General features: G+C 49.7%; 1 long non-coding RNA gene across 2 annotated transcripts; it reads right to left on the bottom strand.

Annotated features, from left to right (window-relative positions):
* Window positions 1-2,841: 2,841 nt before the first annotated feature.
* On the bottom strand, window positions 2,842-7,779 carry LOC308344587. Of its 2 annotated transcripts, none has more exons than XR_013966997.1 (6): window positions 7,332-7,779; window positions 6,636-6,739; window positions 4,728-4,922; window positions 4,435-4,588; window positions 4,175-4,356; window positions 2,842-3,940 (listed from the first exon to the last, which is right to left on the bottom strand). It is a non-coding gene; the product is annotated as an uncharacterized lncRNA (long non-coding RNA). The 2 variants fall into 2 exon arrangements; XR_013966998.1 differs by having other exon boundaries at window positions 7,562-7,779.
* Window positions 7,780-9,359: the final 1,580 nt, after the last annotated feature.

The raw sequence follows: 9,359 nt of genomic DNA, 5'->3' as shown, positions 1-9,359 counted from the left end.
TGAGGACTGATACTGAGCATTTTTTTCACATCTGTTAGCTATTTGGATGTCTCCTTTGGAGAAATGTCTGTTCATGTCTTCTGCCCATTTCTTAACTGGACATTTTGTTTTTTGGGATGTTGAGTTTGGTAAGTTCTTTACAGATTCTGGATACTAGCCCTTCATCTAATATGTCATTTGCAAATATCTTCTCCCATTGCATAGGTAACCTTTTAGTTTTGTCAACGGTTTCCTTTGTTGTGCAGAAGCCTTTTATCTTGATGATGTCCCAGTAGTTCATTTTTGCCTTTGTTTCCCTTGCCGTTGGAGACGTGCTAGCAAGTTGTTACAGCCAAGGTCAAAGGGCTCACTGTCTGTGTCCTCCTCTAGGATTTTGACGGGTTCCTGTTTCACACTTAGGTCTTCCATCTGTCTGGAGTCTGTTTCTGTGTATGGTGTTAGAAAGTGGTCCAGTTTCATTCTTCTGCATGCCAGCACCGTATTATTGAATATCCGTATTCTCCCCATTGATTGAAAAGCCAGACGGCTAAATCCTGTTCTCTCTAAAATGTATGGGGCAAGATGATTTGAAAGACTATGAAGTTTGGAACTCGACAACCAATGTTCTAATCCTGGCTTTCCCATTGACTCTCTGAGCCTCGATATCTTTGTTAAGTGGAGGTAATAATCCTTATGTCATGAACAGCAGTAGTGCCTGGTGAATTAAGAAGTCTCTTGGCCACCGTATAGATTAGTCCCCTTGGCCCTTAGAAGAAACTCCCACATTTCTTTTATAGCAGTCCTTAACAGAAACTCCAAAATCAGATTAAAAATTAGATAAAATTTGTCCCGATAGTTAAATTGCATCTATATTTTGAGATCAAACATGGGGATTCCACATTTGAAAGTTCTCTGATCCTGGGGGCAGCTCAGTGGGTCGTTTTCATGAGCTGTCTCGAATTTCAGCTTCATGTTTGCTCCCGCCTTCCGGGATTTCCTGGGCAGAAGGAAGGGAGCTCCTCCCAAGGAGTCCATCTGTGTCTTCACAGTCAGAAATAAGTTGGTTTGAGAGAGATGCAAGCTCCACAGAGAGGTAAGACTCATCCCTACCAAAGGTGGGTGTTGTCGTCTTTTTTCTTTCTCGTGGATTAAGGAGAGAGAGAGGATGAGTGGAAGTGGAGGGCTTATTTTTTTCTGAAATGAGACTCCAGGTGGCAAAGATTTTACCAAATTGACACTTGCTAATGAGAAAATACAGCAGTCTCCTGGTGGTCAGTAAGTGACATTGTTCAGACTGTCATGCCAAAGGCACCCATGTCCAGGTTCCATCCCTATAGAAGTTTCCTTATGTCCCTTTTCCTCACCAGAGAGCCAACTGATCTAAAACCATGATCCCACACCTATCTCTGCCACCGGGAAGATCTGAACCTATTGTATGAGGCACTTGATTTTATTAAATTCCTCCAATCGTCAGTGATACTGGCAATTTCCACTCAACTCCAACCTCTGTTGTTGTATCTTGAGGTAGGCAGAATTCTCTGACGGCCCCCAAGATGCCTTCCCATGGTGTATAAGCCCTGTAAAATCCTTTACAGATATTAATTTTTCATCTAATATATAATTAACAATAGCTACCAATTTATCCCTTAAACTTTTTTTTTAAACATACATCTTGATATTGGGAATGCAACACTGAGGGAAAAAAAAAAAAACTAAGTTTCTCCCTTACCCCAAGACTTTCTGGATAGAGGGGGAGACCGACAGTTTGCTTTTGTTTTCAACAGGAAATTGATGTATTTTATGTGTTTTGACAACAACCATTTATAATACTTGTATAATTAAAAAGAGGAGAAAAGTAAATTCAGAAATAGTGAAAAAAACCAATCCTTTGGATTTTTTAAAATTAGTTTCCGAGGCAGAGGTCAGTGATTCATCGGTCTCATATAACACCCAGTGCTCATCACATAATCACATCACGTGCCCTCCTTAATGCCCACCACCCAGTTACCCCATCCCCCCACTGCCATCCCCTCCAGCAACCCTGTTTGTTTCCTATGATTAAGAGTCTCTTATGGTTTGTCTCCCTGATTCCATCTTATTTTATTTTCCCCTCCCTTCCCCCATGACCCTGTTTTGTTTCTTAAATTCCACGTATGAGTGAGATTAAATGATAACTGTCTTGCTCCGACTGACTTATTTCACTTAGTATAACACCCTCTAGTTCCATCCACACCATTGCAAATGGCAAGATCTCAATCCTCTGGCTCTTTACACTGAAGATACATGCGAACAACAGAGAAAAGATGAAATACTTAAAACTTTATTACACACGCACACAAGGACACAGATGCACACACACATCCACGCACACAGACATGTACATGCACAGACAACGCACACACACTGTGTGTAGCGTAGCACCTGGTAAGTGGTAAGTACTCAGTAAATATTCGTCCTTTGCCCCTTGAAAGAAAACCATTCTTTTCCTTTATAAGCTGACCTTAGTGAAAATGCTTCTGATTCATTTCTGTAGCTTTTAAAATAGTCTAGAATTCATTCCTCACTTCTCTAAAAACTGTATCATCTCATCAACACCTTTATCAGTCAAACACCTGTGTGGGATATGCTCCGTGCAACAGGCAACGTGTCTCCCAAGACCGTCTCCAGCTTGGCAGTGTCCCTTTGCTCTCGAGGCCCCCTCTGCTGTCCCCTCCCACAGCAGCGGTTTGCTAGCAGTAGGTCCCCCCAGATGCCGCCCTTCTGGTGACACCAGATGACCAGCTCCCAGAGTGAGGCAGGCCCGCCCCCAAACACAAACACTGTGCCCGCCAGCAACAGTTGTGGAAATGACACCGTGGGAATAAACGACCTGTCACACTTCCAGAGGGAAGAGTTTTTATTAAAACCTAAACTTCACGGATGGGGAAAGGGCTTTGTTTAGGACAAGGAGACACCCCCGTGAGGCAGGCCCCCAGGGAGCTCAGAGAAGCGAGATAACAGCTTACAGGCACTTGTGTAATCCAGGAGCTGAAAGGCAAGGCCGCCTCCCCGCGCCCCGCGCACACAACGCTACCCCTTCCCTTCCTCTGCCTGGAAACAGACCTGTGGCCCGAGGCTCCAGAAAGAGAAATGAACAGAACAAGGGGAAGAAGTCAGGGCTTTCTTGAATCAGTGACGCTGTCTTTGGGGTGAATGGCCGAGAAACCCCCAGTTAGGGGCGCCGAGTCTGCCGCACCACACTCACGCCTTCTGCGTCGTTTCAGGCCCAGCTCTGTGTCTTCTGAGGAGACGGCATCCACGTGGCGAGGTCGAGATTTTAAAACGCCAACAGCTTCCAAACGCTGGGAACTGCGAAGGCAGAGGGCTCCTCACAAAATAACTACACTCATGATTCTAGGACAATCTCTCATTTTAAAGAGTGTAATGGGCCCAGAGACTACAGCGTGGGTTACCCGCACACGTTGTTGTTATCACCACATAACACACTGTCCGAGCTCACTTCCCGGACGGGTGACTTGGGCAGACACACGGGGCCCTGCACTCGGAGCTCGCGCTTGCTTTAAAGCTCTGCTGTCAGCATCTTGAAATTGCTAATAATTTTCGGCCAAGAGACTGCACACCTTCATTTCGCACCGGGCCTCCCAAATTATGTATCCAGTCCTACATGTGGTCTTCCGTTTCCCGTTGTCAAGAAAGGGAAACAATTCTTTCCCATATTCTGCATTCGACCCCTTGTTCAAGTTGGTGCAGAGAGATTGCTTCTCAATCCCAATTTGAGGATTTATATTGCAAAACTGAATTGTGGGAAGAAATCACGAAGGAACAAAGTTTCTAATACAGATCACTGGACAATAAGAAGTCGTAACAGACATCGTATGGGCCACCAATGCCCAGAAACCACAGAGGAATTGGAGAAAGTTAGATAATCGGCTGCAGATGTAACTTCCACATGTCTGAGGCTCTAAGACAAAAGAAAAGGGAGATCAAAGAAATGAGCTTTACCCACTGCCTGGGAGGTTAACTCACCTTCCTCCAGCAGAATCCAGTGATCACTGACCAGACACTAGAAACAGGGCAGAACTGGACACGTTCATGAAGCAAGGAAACTTACAGGGGACTTTTGGTGGACTGGGTCCCTGAGACACTTCCAAAATTTGCATGTAGTGCATTAATAATGAGAGGAACACAAAATTACCTGTGGACTCAAGGAAGGGGAGATGCGGGTCTCCTGATTAGCCTCCGCCAGTCCTCCAAGGTTTCACAGCAGGGTCGTGATGGATGAACCAGAATCGTGCCACTGTGACTGCCCCTCACTTTCCTTCTGCCTCCTCTGAGACGTTGTGCTTCTCCTAGACTTTCCTCTTCCTCTCTACTTTCCTGAACAGTGATTAAAAAGCGGATCAAGCGAAAATCCCACCCTAACCCAAAGCCAAGACCTTCCGAGTTCATTCCTACCTCTCCTTGCCTGTGACGATAAAGATACCAGCACAGGAAACATAGTGTTTCTGGGTGTCAGGGAGTAACTGCGGGAAGGTCAGCAACACAAACGTGAAGCCGAGTGAGAGGAGAAGGGCGCAGATCGCGAAAGCTCTACCCAGGAGGAAGTAGGCTAGAATCAGGGAAGAAGGACAAGAGAGTCTGAGAAGTTCGTCCTTTTTAGGGGTCCACTCCCCTGTTTTCCCGGTGCCCAGGTGTCCAGGGAGCGGGAAGAGTGGCCGGGGCGGCAGGTACCCGAGGCTGCAGCTTACCCCGGGACTCACTGGGCTTGTGTTTGGGCTCCCAGCACGTGTGACTACTGTGGGCTTTGAAGGGCGCACTGACAAGGATGCTGGCCTCTCCAGGCAGTTCTCTTTCCACCCGGGAGGAGACAAAGGAAGAGCTACACCAGGATGGTGGCCAGGACATGACAGGGGAGGGTCACGTCTCTGTTCAGGTTCTTCATCCTAAAGCCCCGATGGAAAGGGAAGAGGTGTGTCTCCAGACCCTCCAAATTTCCTCCTCATCCTTCAAAGACAATTCTTAATGATCCCTTATTCCTGAAACTTTCTTAAATCTCCCGTTCTAGCCCCAATATCCCCTCTGCAATTCAATTCCTTATTCACCCAGTACTGTGGCCCACAGTGTGTTAAGCCGGAGGTTCTGGAACACGTCTCTCCCGGGCTCCAGCCATTATTGCCATCATTCCAGACTCCAGACTGACAGTCACTTCATCTGGTTTCCCCCTGCTTGGAAGCCCCCCAACATCTACCTGAGCACACCTAATGTAAACCTCTGAATGACATCCAAGCCCTTCCTTAATCTCACTTCAACCTATCTTTCCAGCTTTATTTCTGTCTACTCCCTCCAAAAATTCAACCCCTCTGCCAAAAAAATTCGCCATATTGTTTCTCAAATCCTATACAGGCAAGTGTTCCTTGAATGGGCGCCCTCAACCTTCTGTCCCATTGCCCACTAAGTACCATCCAAATATCTCTCGTTCATTCAGTAAATAAGTCTCAACCCCTACTGTGGTGCCTGTACTGTTCCAGGTGCCTAATATGGTTTGCAAACAAACATGGCTACCATACGGAGATATCCCTAGAGTGCTACAACCCTCTGCCTTTGCTCGATCCCATCTATACTAGGTCCTCTTGCTTCCCTCTTCTCATCAGCCAGTATAAATCTCTCCTTCAAGGCCCAAGCTTGGGTTGCAAGCTTAGCCAAGTGCACTGTCCAAACCGTATTCACCTTGTGTGGATACATATGACAATGACTGACTTCCCTACTTCATAGTCAATCATGTATCGCTTCAAGCGAGGAGGCCAGCATGGTGGAGTGAGAGGGGAGAGCACTAGGTGTCAGAAAAGAGATGGAGGCCAGATTGTGTAAGATCCATCAGGTAACATTAAAGAATCTGGTGTTTATTCTGAGAAGCCACTGGAGCAGAGGAACGGGAGATCGGACTCACAATTCTATGCATTCGCTCAGTTGCTGTGTTATGATTAGACTATGGGGCCCGAGTTAAAGCAAGGAACTCAGGAGTTACTGGGATAGTGAGGCCATATGAGATGATGGTGGTCTGGGGCAGTTCGTGGTTGAGGAGGGCATCAGAAGTCTCAAACTGGGCTTACTTTGCAGGTAGAGCCATTGGACTTAGTGATGAGGTGAGGCGTGTGGGAGGAGAGAAACAGGAGTCAGGAATGGCCTGACGACTTGGTCTGTCTCCCCGCTGCCTAGGACAGCCTGGCATGTCATCGCCATGCTATTTGTTGAACGACGAACGCATCACAGAATGATGGCCCCAGTGCTCAGAAAATGATAAATCATTCCAACACTGGAATGGTCAAGAGCTCGAGCTCCTTTACCACAGAACTAGTTAAACTTCCAGGATGGTCTCCACACTCTCAGGGAGCAGTCACTGGAACTATGGTGCTAGCGGGTGTGAGAGCCCACCACGAGCGCTCAGGCCGTAGTCCAAGAGTGGGTGGATTGGCTGAGGGGCGCTAAGAACAACGGACCAGTGCTATTTCTAGAGCAAGACGTGGTGTAGGAAGCGGAGGACCTCCTTATTCCCACAAAAACACCAATTTAGCATCAATTCGTGGACAGACTCCCTTTTTGAGAAATCAAAAACTGAAAAGCTTCTGCAGCCTACTTGAACACAAAATTTGACTCACCGTAACTGGTAGATCTGGGACATAGTCTTGCCAGGTTTGCTGGGATATTCATCATCATCAACACACCTCAGAGATGACTGGATTAATGGGATACACCACATCAACTGAACAAAGGGGAAAAATCACATGACCATCTTAATAGATGCAGAAAAAGCATCTGACAAGTTTCAACCACCTTTTATGGTTAAAAAAAAAAAACAAAACTCTTGACAAACTAGATTTACTAGGATGTACCTAAACATAATTTAAGATCGAATACGAGCCCACAGCTAACATCGTTCTGGAAGGTGAAGAAATGAGAGCTTTCCCTTTAAGATCAGGAACAAGGTAGGGTCCCAGAACAGCGCCCGCCCAGAAGGAAGAGCCAGACGGACCCGGGAACTGGCAGGAGCACTCTCTGCACAGCAACACTGCTCAAGAACTTTCATCTCTAATGACCTCAGGGTAGAGGCAGGCTGTTTTGGTCGAGGGACTGCTACCATCTGAGGACAGCTGTCCCCCGGCTCGCCCTGTGACAATACACATCTCACACTTCGGATGCCCAGAATCATCAGTGCACTCCACACAGTCACATCGCGTCTGCCTTCCAGAGGATGGTTCTGCAGAAGATGCTGTCCTCCTGAGCAGTGAACTCCAGCACCCGCCGCGCCAGCACCTGAACCCCTCGGTGCTCCCTCCGCCCCCAACCACACGCACCAATAGGGACGTCCTGCCGTCCGCAAGGCCAGGCTGCTCCGGGTGGACCTCGCCGGGTGGGGAGCGGCCAGGCCAGGGCCATCTGCAGCCGGGCCCGAGGGCTGTCTCCGCACAGTCATCCCCTCCGTTCCCTCCCGAAGGCCAGGAGAAGCGACTACCGCTTCCCCCGCAGCCGGGCGCCTCCTGAGCCAGCCTTAGCGCCGCGGGGGCAGCTCTCGCCGCAGACCTACGTTCTGGACGCGTCTCCCCACGTCCCGCCTTCGTCCGGTGGCAGGCTCCAAAGCCTGGCCCTTCTCGAGCCGCCTCAAAGCCCCTGGCGGTCCTGCGGCGCCTCCGGCCTCGGGGAGCCGGTTTCCCACTCCGCGGGAGCCCACAGCCGCAGAAAGCCGGCGAGCACACGGACCGCTCGGGTCCCCAACCCGACGCTCGGCTGCCCACCGCGGGCGTCATTTCCGGTCCGCTCTAGGACCCTGGAGGCTTCTGCGCCTCTGTGGTTCGCGACATCCGTGCTCCACCAGGGGCGGGACCAAGTCATTCGAAAATAAGCTTTAACTTTCACAGTGTACCAGGTACAAAGTGCAATCACCAATACTCAAGATATACTAAGAAAAAAGTGCAAATGCAAAACAATGCGTAAATCTTTTGTGTGAGAAATAAGAAAAAACAATCAATATAAATACTTATGTATCCACGCCTAAGGAACACCAGTAAGGCTAAATGAGAAATTATGGACAGAGCTTACCTGGGACGTGATGGTGAAAAGTGGGCTGATGAAGAATAAAGGTGAAAGGGAAACATCTCCATTTATCTTTTTAAAGTTTCTTTTTGAAACACAACAATGGAGGCATTACTTATGCAAAAAATAAACAAAATTGTGTTTCGAGTTACTTAACCCTTTTACTTCAGATAAAGTGTGAGAGCGTATAAAACAAAGATCTTGGCCGTTCTTACAATTAAAGTTTTGCAAGTTTTTTTTCTCGTTTTTTAGTCTTTTTTTTTTTTTTTTTTTTAGACTGAACTGGGAAATGCGGAATGCCCCAGAAGGAGTGATATAAAGGGTGATTCCACAACTGGTTTTCAGAGGTAACTGTCAAATAAGACAATTTCCCCCTCCCAAAAACCATCTCTTCACGGGAAAAGCAAGCAAGACAAGCGCTGTATGTTGTCCCTCGTCTCTGGGGCCGAGCGGGTCCGGCTAGGAACCCAGGCTGGCCCTCGACTCTGTCCGTCTGGGGGCCCGGACTCCCAGCAAACGGGCTCAGAGATTGGTTCCTCCGCAAAGCCCGAGGTCTGCCGTTGCTCCCGGTGTAGTGCAAAAAACGCCCGCAGCTTGGCCCGTACGGGGATCGAACCCGCGACCTTGGCGTTATTAGCACCACGCTCTAACCAACTGAGCTAACCGGCCACCGCGAGCGTCGTTTTTCCGAAAGGACACAGAAACAACATTCTTATCCTGAGGTTTCTCTTGGGAAAAAGGATCGTTCTGGTTCCCTGCGTTCTTCCTCTCTGGAGGGGCAGATGGGGGAGAAGGGAGGGGGAAAGTCCCAGATTCGGGCTCAACGGATCATGCTTCTTCCAGGAAAACCTGAGAAGATTCAGGCCAACGCTCGGCAGCGGGCCCCGGTGCCTCCCCGCTCCCGGGGCCTGTTCTCGGCAGCTCAGCTCCGCCCGGACCCTGGGGACCCGGGACCCCGCAGGTCCGGCCGCCCACCCCGAGTCCGCCCGGGAGCGTCGCCGACGTGGAGCTGCAGTGCGGCGCACCGGACGCGCGGTGGCGCCCGAGTGCGGGGCTGGCGTCGGCGCGGGCACCGGAGCCGCGGTGGTCTCCGGGAGCTTCTGACCCCGCCGGGACCCGGAGCGCAGAGCCAGGACCCCGCAAACCCGGGCGGGGTCTGTGGGAGGCAGGGCGTGTCCAGCGTCAGGGCCGTCACCCGGCCCGGGAGAAACGCCGGGACTGACCGGGTCGCGAGGCTGAGGAGCACCGCGGGAAAGGTCCGAGGAGGGGCGCCCTCCCCGGCCGGCGCCGGA

The sequence above is a fragment of the Martes martes genome (genome assembly GCF_963455335.1).
Source record: "Martes martes genome assembly, chromosome: 6".
NCBI classification, from domain to species: domain Eukaryota; kingdom Metazoa; phylum Chordata; class Mammalia; order Carnivora; family Mustelidae; genus Martes; species Martes martes.
This window is presented reverse-complemented; position numbering and strand designations above follow the sequence as displayed.